This window comes from Muntiacus reevesi, chromosome 21 (genome assembly GCF_963930625.1).
Source record: "Muntiacus reevesi chromosome 21, mMunRee1.1, whole genome shotgun sequence".
Taxonomy (NCBI): domain Eukaryota; kingdom Metazoa; phylum Chordata; class Mammalia; order Artiodactyla; family Cervidae; genus Muntiacus; species Muntiacus reevesi.
In genome coordinates this window covers 12,692,373-12,707,275 of record NC_089269.1, presented here as the reverse complement: position 1 = coordinate 12,707,275, position 14,903 = coordinate 12,692,373, and the positions used below count along the sequence as shown (strand labels likewise).

Here is a 14,903-nt window from a genome sequence, read left to right as displayed (position 1 = left end):
TGAAGCCTGGCTTGGAGAATTTTGAGCATTACTTTGGTAGCATGTGAGATGAGTGCAATTGTGTGGTAGTTTTATTTATTTATTTATTTATTTTTGCAACTATGTGGTAGTTATAGAATTCTTTGGCATTGCCTTTCTTTGGGATTGGAATGAAAACTGAACTTTTCCAGTTCTGTGACCCTACTGAGTTTTCCAAATGTCCTGGCATATTGAGAATGTTAAAGAAAACATTCCCACCCCCCACCCCCCCATAAACTTAAAAGAGGATGTTGTCACTTTGTACCTGCAGTGCTGAGGTTCATCTACTATGCTCTGATGTCACCTGCTGAGAGCATGCCCCGACAAGTAGCTCTCTTCTGCATAGAGTAGACAGTCCTACGTCAATCATGCCAAGAAAGCCTGTGCTTTGGCTAGGGTGTGAGAATTTGGAAGGCAGGTCATATACTGGGGTCAGGAAGAAACACTACTTTCTTGAACTTTACTCTAGACTGTGATTCTCCAGCGTACTAAATGGCACTCCAGGGTGGTGTGGGGAACCTGGCTTTCACCGGTCCCTGGATACCCTGGGACACATCCCATCAAACAATGTCATTTTAATTCAAAGAGATCACACCATCTATAATCAAAAAACAAACCTAGCAAACTGGGCCAACCCTATATGTACACTGCCTAAATATTATGATTTCAAGGACCTTTAAAAGACCCTGCATGTCCCAATAGTTCTCTCTTATTTCCTGGCCCTTCCCACCCCGCCCCCCCCACTTTAATAGAATAAATCTTCTACACAAAGGCTGAGTTAATTACCTTTACACTGTGAAAACATTGTAGCCCAGAGAATGCTACAAATTTACCTTGCTTAATTCTTTACCACCTTCCACAAGAATACAAAAATTTTACATAGTTGCAATCATGTGCCCAAGAAATGATGTATTCTGCATTTAAAAAAATCTTTGACATGTCAAAAGCACCTGCCCAGATAGTTACATAACAGGTAAGGCATTCTGGAAAAAAAAAAAAAAAATTTAGTTCTAGGTACTTTGATTCAAATCACAGCTCCAAAATAGGTAGGTATGATCTTGGGCATATTATGTAACCTCCTGACTCTGTTTCGTCATTTCTGGGATGAGATTATTCTGGTTTGCAGGATGAATGGGAGGAACAGGCATGATACACAAAGGGTAGTTGACTCATGGTAGGAAAGAACTGGGAGTTAATATCTGTACTTCTTGATTGATGTTTTTGTGATAAGCAGTGTGCCAAGAACTCTCTACTTCGTCATCTATTTTAATCCTCATCACAGCCCCAGAAGAGAGGCTGTACTCTCTCACTTTACAGGTGATCCAAAGGAAGCACATTGAGGTTAAGTCAGTTGTTCAAGGTCACACAGGCCACAGGAGGAAGTGGAATTTGAACTTGGTTATCACGCTATGGTGAATAGCTTCTTGGCCACTACTGACTATGAAGAAGCACAAATGTCACCTAAGAATAGTGGACTGCTTCTTCCCTTAACACATGACTTTGCAGATTCAAGAATCCTAGGAAAGGGACTTCTCTGGCAGTCCACTGGTTAAGACTTCACGTTCTAATGCCTGGTCAGGGAGTTAAGGTCTCACATGCCCTGGGGACAAAATACCAAACATAAAATAGAAGCAATATTGTAACAAATTCCATAGAGACTGACAAAAAATGGTCCACATTTAAACAAAAAAATTCCTAGGAAAGCTAGAGAGTAGGAGGTAAAATCACTGCTTTAATTCTGAAGATGATGAACATAAGAAGGGTAATACACTCAGGAGAACCTAAAAGAGCAAAGTAACTTCAAGAAAAATGGGCCCAGTTGGACAAATACCCTCTTCCTGTGGTTCAGTTGGTAGAGAATTTGCCTGCAATGCAGAAGGCCACCTGAAATGCAGGAGGCCCAGGTTCATTTCCTGGGAGAGGTGGGGAAGACCCCCTGGGGAAGGAAATAGTAACCCACTTCAGTATTCTTGCCTGGAAATTCCATGGACAGAGGAGCCTGGAGGTCTCCAATCCATGGGGTCTCAAAGAGTCAGACACAGCTCAGGAACTAATCCACCACCACCACTCAGATGTCTGAAGTACCACCTTTATAATTACAACATCTGTGTGGGTTACTACAGAAGCAATTTGTAGAAAGGGTAAGATTGGGGACGTCCTGAACTCTCTGGGTTTTCTGACTCTGTGTGTGTGTGCGCAGTCGTGTCCGATTCTTTGATAAAATTGGAAAAATAAGTGCTGCCTCCTAGGGCCGTTGTTAAAATTAACAGCAACACCAGAAGTTCCATCACAAAGGACTTTGTTTCAGTTGCCTGACACGTTACTCACTCTGAACTGCACCCAAGTCTGTGGCTCTTCTCCCAGGGATCATTTGATGGCATATGATTTATTTCGCAAACACTGACATTTAAAAAACACAGCTGTCCAAGTATCATCACTATAGCACACGCTTTTCTCAAGGCAGACCTATTTTAACAAGAAACTACACATCTCATCTTCCTTCCCCCTAACGTATCGTTTCCTCCAAAAGAGAAAAAGCACGAACACATTTGTCCTTGAAGGGCAGAGCCCAGCAATTCTGCTCTGGACACCCCCGCCCTTTCTGCTGGGGACCAAACCGCCTGCCCCGCCTCGTGTCACAGAAGTGCCCGCCGAGCCAAGCAAAAAGTGTTTACTTCTGCCGCCTGCCAGCCCGGGCGGAGGAGGCAGCTCCCTAGCCGCCCCTCTCTTTCGCCCCTGCAGCTTTCCAAAAAAACCGGGGCGGGAAGGGAGTGTCTCCTTGGCTGTGGAACCTGATCCTCCTGCCTCGTCCAAAGCCACCCGCCGCTTTCCCCGGGCCCTCCCCCGGTGATTTTCCTGTCCGGGACGCCCGGGGAGGGCGCGCGGCTGGAGTCCCGCCAGCAGGAAAGGTAGGGGCCCGGCTGCGCTCCAGCCTCGCCTGCCCGGGGCCGCGGGGCCCCAGCGGCTCTCTCACTGCCCCGCACCTTCCTCCGCGCACCCGGGGGCGGCCGCGGCCGCTGCCGCGGGAGGAGCTTCCCCGCGGCTGCGGAGGCGCTCGGCGCAGTCTCCGAGGATCCGGCCCCGGGCGCGGTGGGCAGCGCACGCGCCGCCGGGCGCCTCGGACCCCGGGCGGCGCCGGCGCGCCCTGGCCGGCCCCCCGCCGGGTCCGGGGAGACTGCCTCCTTCCCGGGCCGCCGCAGATCCGCGCCACCGTCCTCCGGTTTCCGCCGGCTCGATGCTGCGGGCTCCGCGGGAGAGGCAGCACCCGGCTGGAGCGAGCGGCTGCGGGCGAGCTCCCGGCCCCGGAGCCCCGCGCGCTTCTGCGGTCTCCGCGCCTGGGCCTCGGCGGGTAACTCTCCCCGGCCCGCTCCGCTGAGGGTTGGCAGCGCCCGGGGGAGGGAGGTTGGGGGTGCGGGGAGATCCGCGGGTTTTGCCTCTGAGACTGAGGATCAGGGGCCGGGGGGCGCGCCTCCAGGCACCGTCCCTCCCCCAGGAGCTGCGTGCGCTCGCCCCGCGCCCCGGGTTCAGGCAGCGGGGGGCGCGCGGACCCGGGTGCTCCCCGGGTAGGGCGGCCGGGGCGGGGGGTGACGGGCTCCTCACTATTGTTTCCTTGTAAAAGGGGATGTACGCGAGCGGGGGCGAGAGGTCTGGAAGGTTCTCTCGTTTCACCTTAGAAAAAGTTTACGAGAAAACCCTTCTTCCGGCGGCCACAGTGGAACTAGACCCAAAGAAACCAGCTCCGAGGCGATTTGGCGCTAAGAGCGGCGGCGAGAAAATTGCAGGGACTCGGCCTGCCGTTAGTTTGGGGGAAAGGGGAGAAGAAACTTGTGGTTTTGAGGCCGAATGCTACCGAGCTCCCTGGCGATCTCAGCCCCTTGGGTGCTGTTATTTGGGCTTGAAAGAGAATCTATGAAAGGCGGGTTTTCAGAAACTGAAAGCAAACCCAGAGCACCTTTTTTGGGGGGTGGGGTGGGGAGGGGCAGGTCTTCAGTCAAAGGGCGGGGAGAGAGGTTGGGGACCGGGTTGAGGGTGGGGTTGCTGGTCAAAGATGTTGTTTTAAAAACGTGCTTGGGAGTGGTGATGAAAAAGACACCTTGAATGCCAACGTATCAGAAACTACAGAAGCCGCAGATTTCTAAATCCAAAAGTAAAACGTGCTTTAAGAGGCCCGCCACCCGAGAACTGTAATTAGGTAGGTAGTTAAGAAAACTGCGAATCTACCAGGAGCTCCTCGCGCTCTGGCCCCATGTTCACGCTAGTCTCGTGGTTTCTGATAGCTGCTGTTTCAAGGCTAGCTTTGATATTTGACTTTCCAGTGTTAAGACTTCCTGTCCCGGCTGCCGGCTGAGAAATTGTCTTTTGACTTATATGGAGATGTTACATATTGGGGAAGATCTGGTCAGGTTGCCAGGCTCTTTTACACTTGAAGCATGATGATTTGACATTTGTAAATTGATTTCTTTCCCCTTCCTTTTAGTCTCGCCGCTGACTTTTAGTAAGAAGATGTGTATAGAGCCGCTCTTAGATGATCTAGTCTGTTGTCTCCGAATGAGGCTGATTGGCCCGGAAGCACTTTAGATAATGGCAACTTTGGTTTATTAGAAGAGAACTTTTCTAGAAACTGTGTTTCTGTTCTGGCATCAAGCGTTCCTTAATCGTGGAGGGGGAGGGGAGGCCTTCTCTTGAGCAATATTTCCACCAAATCCCTCTCTGGTTTGTCAGTTTCAGGTTGGACCGTGTCTCCGTATTATGGTGTAATAGAATGAGATTGCTGTTTTGTTTCAGTAGATTTGTTGGAAATAGTTTGTTCTCATGCCCCAAATCAATACAAATCCTTGAAGCTCAAAAGGAATAGAAATAGTGTTGGCAGAAGAATGACTTTAGGAGACATAGCATTTAAAAAAATCAGTCTGTCTTTTGTGAAAATTGTAATTTTCAAGTTTTCTCATTTTAAATAATAGTGGCAGCTGTTTGCTTCTGTTGGAGATATTTCTGTGTTCCGTGTCACATGCAATATTATGAGAGAGAAGTAATGCTGTGCTTCCCATATTTCTCTGATAAGCATCATCTACTAACCATGCAGATTACCAACAGGCCTTTTTCCATTGTGATTGCATTCAGACTGGGGACCTGTGACCTGTTTAAGGGCATTCTAGGGGATGCTTATCAAGGAGGAGAGGGAAACAGAAAACTCAGGTGGTTCCCACTATGATCCCCAGTGAGTTCACCTGTGCTAGTTTATGTAATCTTCACAACCACCCTAGGAGACAGGAATGCTTGACCTTATTTAATTTAATTTGAACTCTGTGGGAGAAGGTGAGGGTGGGATGTTTCGAAAGAACAGCATGTATATTATCTATGGTGCAGATCACCAGCCCAGGTGGGATGCATGAGGCAAGTGTTTGGGCCTGGTGCACTGGGAGGACCCAGAGGAGTCGGGTGGAGAGGGAGGTGGGAGGGGGGATCGGGATGGGGAATACATGTAACTCTATGGCTGATTCATATCAATGTATGACAAAACCCACTGAAAAAATAAAAAATTAAAAAAACAAACAACACACACCTGAGACTGCCCAAGGTTAAGTGACTTAGATTGGATCACAGGAGGGTCGCCTCACTTCTGCCTTGCAGGGGTCCCAGGAAGCCTCTGCAGCAGATGTTCCTCACAGGTTCTTCCACTCTTTGCACGGCTTTCTCCTGCGCCTTCCACACCCTCACTTGCATTGCCTCTCCCGTCTGGACACACCTGCTTAATTACCCCTCGGGCTTGGCTTCCTGAGCAGGGGCTCTGATAACTTTGTCTTTCCTCTTGCTAGTTTCAGCCTTTCAACAGTTATCTTCTGTCTTCTCCACATCTTTGACATGCCCCTTGGGTGGGTTGTGTCTGGCCAGGTTTACAGGGGCCTGTTATTGCCAATAGCTTATGTTCTGAATGTTCTTTTCATTCTGAATGTATTTTCAGGGAAGTTCCTTTTGCCTGGAAGAAATCTTCCCAGGGCTACATCCTCACTGTCACTGTTGAAATGAATCTCTCCTGTTTATCCTAACTACAGTGGATAACAGCATACACCACAGTTTCCAATTGAACCCTGATGAATTAAAGTGTTTAATTTAGAGTACACTTGATGTATGGAACAGGATGTGTGCATTGGACATCACAGTGTTTTTGTAGAAAGCTGTATTTATGGTTCCATGTCAGGGTGTCAGAAGCACAGTTCTCACTGTAGTGGGGTAGCAGGTTTTTTTTCTCCCGATGGGGACTAAATTGGTCAGGAATTGGCTGCCAGACAGGCGGTCGGGCTGAGAAGCAGTGATATTTTGTGGGTGAGGAAATGAGGATAAAAGAGAGTGAGGAGCAGTAGGATCTCTGTCTCTTCCCCGTGTCCATATTTCTTTTTTTCTTTTTGGAGATCTTTTGGTCATCACAGGCGGAATGGGCAGCTTGCCACTTACTACCACAACCTTCTGCATCTGACCAGGGTTTTCACCTTCCTGGACCATTGGGAAAAAGGAGAACGCACCCAACCTTTAGGTGATTTTCTCATCATAAGCACTAGAAAGCTGAGTGAAGAGTCTCTTCTGTATCTCTCTTCTTCCCCCTTATTCCTGAGATGCAATGTGCCAGGGGCATCATTTCTTCCAGTTGCACAGAGTAATGCTGGTTTTTGAAGAATTCTTTAAGCACTGACTTACTTTTTATGTGATTGGGGATGGAAAGATCTGTGGGAGATGAGAGAATAAGGCCTCCAGGAGAGGAAATGGCAAGGAAGCTGGCGATTTCTCCAAGGGAAGCAATGCTCTTCTCACCCCTGTGGCGTGTCTGGAATTGGTGTGGTTGTGGGTCATGGTCACTGTGCTTTGATGGGGCAACAAAAAGGGGCAGAGAGTGGTTTTGCAGTGGCTCTTGGGTGACTTTCTGCAGTCATCTATATGGTAGAACTTGAGATTCAACCAATATTTATTGGGTCCCTACCATGTACAGGAGATGTTCTAGGTGGGTGTGTAGCATTGAACAAAACACGTTCTCCGCTCTTGCAGAGCTTATGTTTCTGTGGAAAATGGAATAAATAAATCAGACACACATATATGGGAAAACACTTTTCAGATAGAATGAGTGTTATGAAGACAGTTCATTGTGGGGGTGTGCCAGGACGTGAGGGAAGCCGGTTTAGGGCAATCAGAGAGCTGCTGTGAGGAGTGGGTGTATGAAGAAAGATAGGAATGATGAGAAGAAGCCAGTCAAGTGAAGAGCATTCTAGACAGAGGAAACAGCAGCTGCAGAGGCCCCGAGGCATAAATGAATGGGGGATGTTTGAAGAACTTGTAGATGGTGAAGAGTGCAAAAGGGTAAGCTAGAAGCGAGGAAGTCAGTGAGGTAAGCAGAAGACTACTTATGAGACACCTTCAAGTCTTAAGGAGGAGTTTGAGTTGTGGTTTAATTAGAATAAGATGCCACTGGAGGTTGATTTAGAGATTCAGTCTTTACCTGGTGGGCGATGGACTTTCCTCTTGGTCTTTTTCTTGCGTGCTCTCTCTCACTCTCTCATGTTTTTTTTCTTCACATTTTTCTCTTCCCCATTGATTGGCCATCACTGATTTCCCCTTCCTTGCTCTAGGCCAGGGCACATGCATGTCCACAGTGAGAAGCCGTCCTCAGAGGACTGTGGACAGTGTTCCTCTTACTCACTGAAATAAATCCTTGTACTCACTCAAGCCTGAAACTCTCCACCACTAGCCCTGATTGCTCAGCCTCTCTCTAGGCTGAATATTTAGTTGTCTCTAAGTCTCTGGGTTGGCTGGTGGCGTCTGAAACTAGATGGGAAAAATTAAGTTGATCATCTACTCAAATCGATCACAGTTGGTATCGTTTGCGAGTGTGATTGATTTGAGTAGATGATCAACTTAATTTTTCCCATGTAGTTTCAGATGACATCAACCAAAAGGACAATGATTGTCCGAAGAGGGGATATTCTATATAGTGGGAAAGTCTTCCCTTTTCTTGACGCCAGCCCCCTTCCCCCCAGGCTATGCGGGGAGTTACAGTTTCAGTGGAAATGAACTCTTGTAATTGGTACCATGGGACTATACTATGCCTTAGAAATTTTGTTTCTATTGTTCTTCATAGGTAATCTTCTCATTCTTAGAGTAGCACTTAAGTCATGAAAATTTATGTCCAAGGCAGTACTTCCTAGTAGCACTGGTTTATCAGAAATGAACAGAGGCATTTTATCAGGTGTCATTTGATTCCAAGATAGCTTATCATCTCCAGTATCCAAGTCTCTGGGGAAACTTGATATACTCTTAGAAAATGACCTTTGAGATTATTTAGCCAGATGCCCTGCTCATTTTTTAATTCACATACTGAACTGATATATATATATCAGTTATCTTTCAGCTTTTGGTAGCTGTTTCTTTATGGCTGATGTGCTGACGTAAAATCTGGAACATGTTTCAGTTTGAGCAGGCAGCAATGATGTCTTATCTTGTTTGCCCCTGTGTCTTCCACCTGGTGTGGTGGTCAGAACGTTATGGATAGAACAGATGTTTGCCAGGCGTCTCCATCCGCGCCCATGGATTAACTCACAGTGTAAATATATTAGCTCAGCTGTAACATCTTTATAACTCTTAGGCTTCGTCTTTGTAACTATTAGGATCATTAATGTATCATCTCAAAAACTTGACCCATTGGAGAAGATAGGTTGAGGGTGCGTTCATTCCTGTGGATTTGTCTAAATTAATTAAAACTTTTCTGGTTTGGAGCCTTTTTTTATTTTTGAAAATTATTAGGCTGACATGTAAGAGACTGGTATTGAATATTATCAGATGGCTATTCTCAAATTTGTTTTCATGTACAGTAAACTTTCAGAGATAGTTAGATAGCATCACTGACTCCATGAACATGAATTTGACCACCTCCAGGAGGTAGTGAAGGACAGGGGAGCCTGGCTTGCCATAGTCCACGGGGTTGCAAAGAGTCAGATGCGACTTAGAGACTGAACAACACCAACTTTTCAGGTTCATAATTTATGATAATTTGAGTTGGGTTTGTAGTTACATTAGTGAGGAGATACGTGTGCCAAGAGAGTAGATAACAAAGTCATTTCCCTCTTGAATAGCCCAGCATCTCACATCTATGATTTCATGCCCTCTAGTAAGCACCACTTGAATTCCATTGCTTATTATGATATGTCTTAGGTTTCTGTTAGATATCATTTAACCTAGCTGGAGACACAAAGAAATACATTGGGGGTAAAAAGCTCTTCTCATCAGGGGCAGAGCTGAGGGGTAGTCCCTGCCTGGCGGAGGGAACTGAGAAGGGCCCAGTTGTGGGCTCTTGCTGAAACTCATAGTAACTGTTTCTCACAAAGAATGATGTCTTTAGAGGGCATCTTCCTGGTTAATAGAGATATTCTGTATACATATTTTAAAGATTCTACCTTTTAGATTCCCCCCCTCCCATTCCTCAAGAACATCCTGCTATAATATAAACAATATAAACAGTCTTCTTGTCTTTGAGCTGATTTTATGGAGTCTCCCTCCCCAATAAGATTTTAGTCCTCAGAGACATTATCAGCCCAGTGTTTCTGATAGCTTAGAGGAGTCTTCTTCTTAAGAAATATTCTATTGCAAATATTTAGGCCAGCACCGTAGAAGGTGCTGCTTTTATTAAAATAAAATAATACAGTACAAAGTGTAATAAAATGAAATGCTTTTATTAAAATCTGTGCAACCCTTTAGTGTGTAAGAGTCCTTCATGTCTTAAGGGATAGAAGAGGCAAAGATAGGGAATATGCGCATAGTCTATGTTGAGCCCAGAGCCAAAGAATTAAAAAAATCAATTTTTTTTAAAATTCCCTGATTAGTTTTTATGGATAATATAAAGCTGATATAAGATTAGATCATGTAATATGTAACTGTTATAGTATAATAAAGTTATAAACTGTGCTTAAAATGGAGAAATGGATTATCTTGTTGCATTTAGACAAGAGCAATGAGTTGATCAGGTTCCAGACGGATTTCTAACTGCTTTTCAGCAACAGTAAGTAATTTAATTCATAATTTTATTTAATGGACAGACTCTGCAAGTTATAGGACTTTTTTTTGGTGAATGATTTTGGTGAAATAAAGAATACTGCTGTCAAGATCCATTTGATAGTTGAAGCTAATATCTCAAGTAAATGTCAGAGTAAGTTAGCTAATCACTCTTGTTTGATCCCAGCTGTGTTACAATTAGATTAGAAGTAATTGGATTTTTTTCTTAAGCAGGATGTTAAGGGATATGTATAATTTCTGATGATTGAAATATCTGTAAATGTTTTACAGGCCTGGAATATTTTTGGAGGACAAAACGGGCCCATCTACTGCAAAAAAAACTGAAAAGCTTGCCTCTATTTTTAGAGTTGGTGTGTAGGCCTCCTCTGCTTTAACCATAAATAATGCAATTATATTCTTCTTACAAAGCTTCTACCCACAGTCTCCACCTATGACCACCAATATTCCTGTCCATGCACCTTTTATAATAACATTCCTCAAGCGTGGTTTTTATTACAGAAATTTTTTCTGCTCAAAAATCCAGAGAATTCCTCCCACAGGTCTTTGAAGTTTTCTGCTCTCTCCTATTGCTCATTTTCTTTTTACTGGCCCATTTGCCCCTGCAGTCACTGCGAGCCTCCCCGTGCTGCAGGTTGTGAAGGCCTTTAGAACTAGTGCCTTTCCACTCCCCACCCACCCCCATTCAAGCTAGATGATAACCTGCGTTCGTTTTCCAGCTTCACGGCTGATAAACTGCCTGACTCTGAACACGCCTAACTCCTGTGAAGATCACTTTCTTCATCTCTAAACTTGAAATAATGCCCACATCACAGTTATGATAATTAAAAAAGAAAACACATGCAAACAGTTCAGTATAGGGCCTGCCAAATACCTAACATTTAATTGATATTGTTAGATTATTATTATTATAACTCTTATCATAGCTATTATCATAACTCTTGTTCATTGGATAGTTAAAATTTGACTTTCTCCAGAAAGTCTTTCTGTTTGGCCTTCTCTGGCTCTAATTTTTTTTTTTTTTAAACCAGTCTGAGTCCTATTAGAACCCGACTTCACTTTCAGTTCAGTTCAGTTGCTCAGTCAAGTCAGACTCTTTGCGACCCCATGGACTGCAGCACTCAAGGCCTCTGTGTCCATCACCAACTCCCGAGTTTACTCAAACTCTTGTCCATTGAGTCGGTGATGCCATCCAACCATCTCATCCTGTGACTTCACTTTGGACTCTATCTACTCATGTTGTTGTATTCTTTAGTTTTCATTGGACAGTAATAAATATTTGGACACCTTTCATGTGCCATTTCTTTCAAGTGTTTGAAAGAAATGTCGGGGAGTTCCCTGGTGGCCTATTGGTTAGGATTCCAGGCTTTCACTGCCATCGCCCAGGTTCAGTCCCTGGTTGAGGAACTGAGATCCTGCAAGTCACGCATGGCACAGCCAAAAAAGAGAAAAGAGAGATGTGAAGTATCATTTGAGACTTCTGAAACCTGGGTTTCTATATGAAATTTGAGAGTGGTGAGGGGCTTCAACAGGACAGAGATATCCCAGGAAAACAGTCCACAGGACTATTATAAATTCATAGCCTTGAAACTTCCAGTACCTTCCTATTACATTTCACACTCAAGAAAGCCTTGAAAGCCTTCCTCTTCTATAATTATGTGCTTGATAATTTTTATGTACAGTTTGATTAAGATTTGATTTTTATTTGGTTCCTTTGCAGTTAAAAGTTTGGCTTCCTTTCCTCCTCTCTGCTCCCCTTTCTTACTCCTCTTCTCCTCCCCACTCCCATTTTTAAGACATCATTCAATTTTCAACACATCAATATGTTATTCAGAGCTTTGCAATTATTGTTGTTCAGTCACCAAGTTGTGTCTGACTTTTCACCACCCCATGGACTGCAGCAATCCAGGCCTCCCAGTCCCTCACCATCTCCCGGAGTTTGCCCAAGTTCATGTCCAATGAATTGGTGGTGCAATCCAATGATCTCATCCTCTGTCACCCTCTTCTCCTGCCTTCAATCTTTCCCAGCATCAAGGTCTTTTCCAGTGAGTCAGCTCTTCGCATCAGGTGGCCAAAGTATTGGAGCTTCAGCTTCAGCATCAGTCCTTCCAGTGAATATTCAAGACTGATTTCCTTTACGATGGACTGGTTTGATCTCCTTGCTGTCCAAGCGACTCTCAAGAGACTTCTCCAGCACAACAGTTTGAAAGCATCAATTCTTCGGTACTCTGCCTTCTTTATGGTCCAGCTCTCACATCTGTATATGACTACTGGAAGAAAACCATAGCCTTGACTATACAGACCTTTGTTGGCAAAGTGATGGCTCTGATTTTTAACATACTGTTTAGGTTTGTCATAGCTTTCCTGCCAAGAAACAACTGTCTTCTAATTTCATGGCTGTGGTCACCATCCCCAGTGAGTTTAGAGCCCAAGAAGAGGAAATCTGTCACTGCTTCCACCTTTTCCCCTTCTATTTGCCATGAAGTGATGGGACTGGATGCCATGATCTTAGTTTTTTTAATATAGATTTAAGCTGGCTTTTTCACTGTCTTCCTTCATCCTCATCAAGATACTCTTTAGTTCCTCTTTGCTTACTGCCAGCCTGAATTTTAACATGAGGAGCTGATAATTTGAGCCACAGTCAGCTCCAGGTCTTGTTTATCTGCCTGTATAGAGCTTCTCCATCTTTGACTACAAAGAATATAATCAGTCTGATTTCAGTATTGACCGTCTGGTGATGTTCATGTATAAAATTGTGTTGTTGAAAAAGGGTGTCTGCTATGACTGGTGTGTTCTCTTGGTAGAATTCTGTTGGCCTTTGCCTTCTTCATTTTGTACTCCAAGGCCAAACTTGCCTGTTAGTCCAGGTATCTCTTGACTTCCTACTTTTGCATTCCAGTCCCCTGTGATGAAAGGGACATCTTTTTTTGGTGTTAGTTCTAGAAGGTCTTCTAGGTTTTCATGGAACTGATCAACTTCAGCTTCTTTGGCATCAGTGATTTGGGGCATAGACTTGGAGTACTATGATGTTTGCCTTGGAAACAAACCAAGATCATTCTGTTGTTTTTAAGGTTGCACCTAACTATTGCATTTCAGACTGATTTGTTGATTCTGAGGGCTACTCCATTTCTCCTGTGGGATTCTTGCCCTCAGTAGTAGGTATAAGGGTCATCTGAATTAAATTCACCCATTCCTGTCCATTTTAGTTCACTGTTTCCTAAGATGTCCATGTTTACTCTTGCCATCTCCTGCATGACCATGTCCAATTTACTTTGATTTATGGAATTCCAGGTTCCTATGAAATATTGTTCTTTACAGCATCAGATTTTGCTTCCATCACCAGACACTTCTACAACTGAGCTTATGCAATATCTGATGTTAAATGCCTGACTTATATTTAATTCTAGGAAATCCTACGTATTTTTACTGCAGAAATATATTTTCTACCAAGTCTGAGTGGGGTCTGGTGTATTTTAACTCTTGTCTTTTGGTGTTGATCTCTCTTGCTTAGAAATTAGGCAGTAGGATGGAAAACTCCCTAACCATAAGAGTTTAAAATTCCCAGAGGAGAATTAGATGTGAAAGAAAAAACACTGAAATATACTTGAGCTGTGATTAGCCTGAAAGTGGAGTGTGGGGCAGAGGTCCACAAGAAGGCTAGGAAAACAGGGCAGAGCAAAAACTGTTGTAGCTCATTTCTGGCACTGTTTTGGGAAGTCTGTGCCCTTATTGTGGGTCTGTGGTTATCAAACAACTTTTTTTTTCTTTTTTTTTAAGTCATCCAGAAATTTGCTTCTAGAAATTGTCAATCTTTTAGTTCAAATATATGTACTCCTTGGCCCTTATATTTTTCTTATTGTAAGTGTGTTATTTGGGCATTTCCATTTATACACCAGCCCCTGGGAGCTGAACATCTCAGGTAAACGGACCCCTCGAATGTCTGAACCAGCAGGGCTGAGTGGCTGACCCTTGGGTTGGGGCTTCTCCCAGGAAAAGCTCCTTTCTGAAGTTACACCTGGGCTGTCAACACCTTTATTTCTTGGACCACACCAGGTTCTCTAAAAGTAAAGTTCTTATGGGAAACTCATCATCCATGCAGAGGGGTATACAAACCATGGACATATGAAGTGAAAGTGAAGGTCACTCAGTCGTGTCCAGCTATTTGCGACCCCATGGATATACAGTCCATGGAATTCTCCAGGCCAGAATACTGGAGTGGGTAGCCATTTCCTTCTCCATGGGATCTTCCAAACCCAGGGATTGAACCCAGGTCTCCTGCATTGCAGGCGGATTCTTTACCTGTTGAGCCATGAGGGAAGCCCATGTACATGTGGTTCAATACATTTCCTCCCGAGAAGCACGCCTGTGTAACCTGCCTCCAGGTGAAGAGGTGGAACATAACCTGCCTTCCAGGAGTGCACGATACACTCTCTCCTGATCACCGCTCCTCTCCTGCAATGAAACCACCGCTCTGACTTCCATCACTGTAGGCTATTTTTTTTTCCTCTTTAATTCAAAATGACACCCACGTATTCTGAATGAGTCTAGGATGTCAGAAGGGCTTCCCCGGTGATGCTAGTGGTAAAGAATCCTGCCAGTGCAGGAGACCTAAGAGACACGGGTTGAATCTCTGGGTCGGGAAGATCCCCTGGAGGAGGGCATGGCAGCCCACTCCAGTATTCATGCTTGGAGAATCCCATGGCCAGAGGAGCCTGGTGGGGTACAGTTCACAGGGTTGCAGAGAGTCAGACACGACTGAGCGACTTAGCATGCACGCAGAGAATCAGAGTCCCTCTGGCTCAGAGTAAGGACTGGGCATCAAGAGATGCGTTATA

General features: G+C 44.8%; 1 protein-coding gene across 8 annotated transcripts in view; it reads left to right on the top strand.

The window, feature by feature from the left end:
* Positions 1 to 2,689: 2,689 nt before the first annotated feature.
* ST3GAL6 (ST3 beta-galactoside alpha-2,3-sialyltransferase 6) overlaps positions 2,690 to 14,903 on the top strand; it is an 84,098-nt gene continuing 71,884 nt past the window's right edge. For 3 of the 8 annotated variants that reach the window (XM_065913594.1, XM_065913592.1, XM_065913589.1), the window contains exon 1: positions 2,690 to 2,927. The gene's annotated coding sequence lies outside the window, so the exon portion shown is untranslated. Of the gene's footprint in view, positions 2,928 to 2,992; positions 3,368 to 4,078; positions 4,211 to 14,903 lie in introns of those variants that run through there. The other 5 variants (XM_065913593.1, XM_065913588.1, XM_065913596.1 and 2 more) reach the window with 4 other exon arrangements.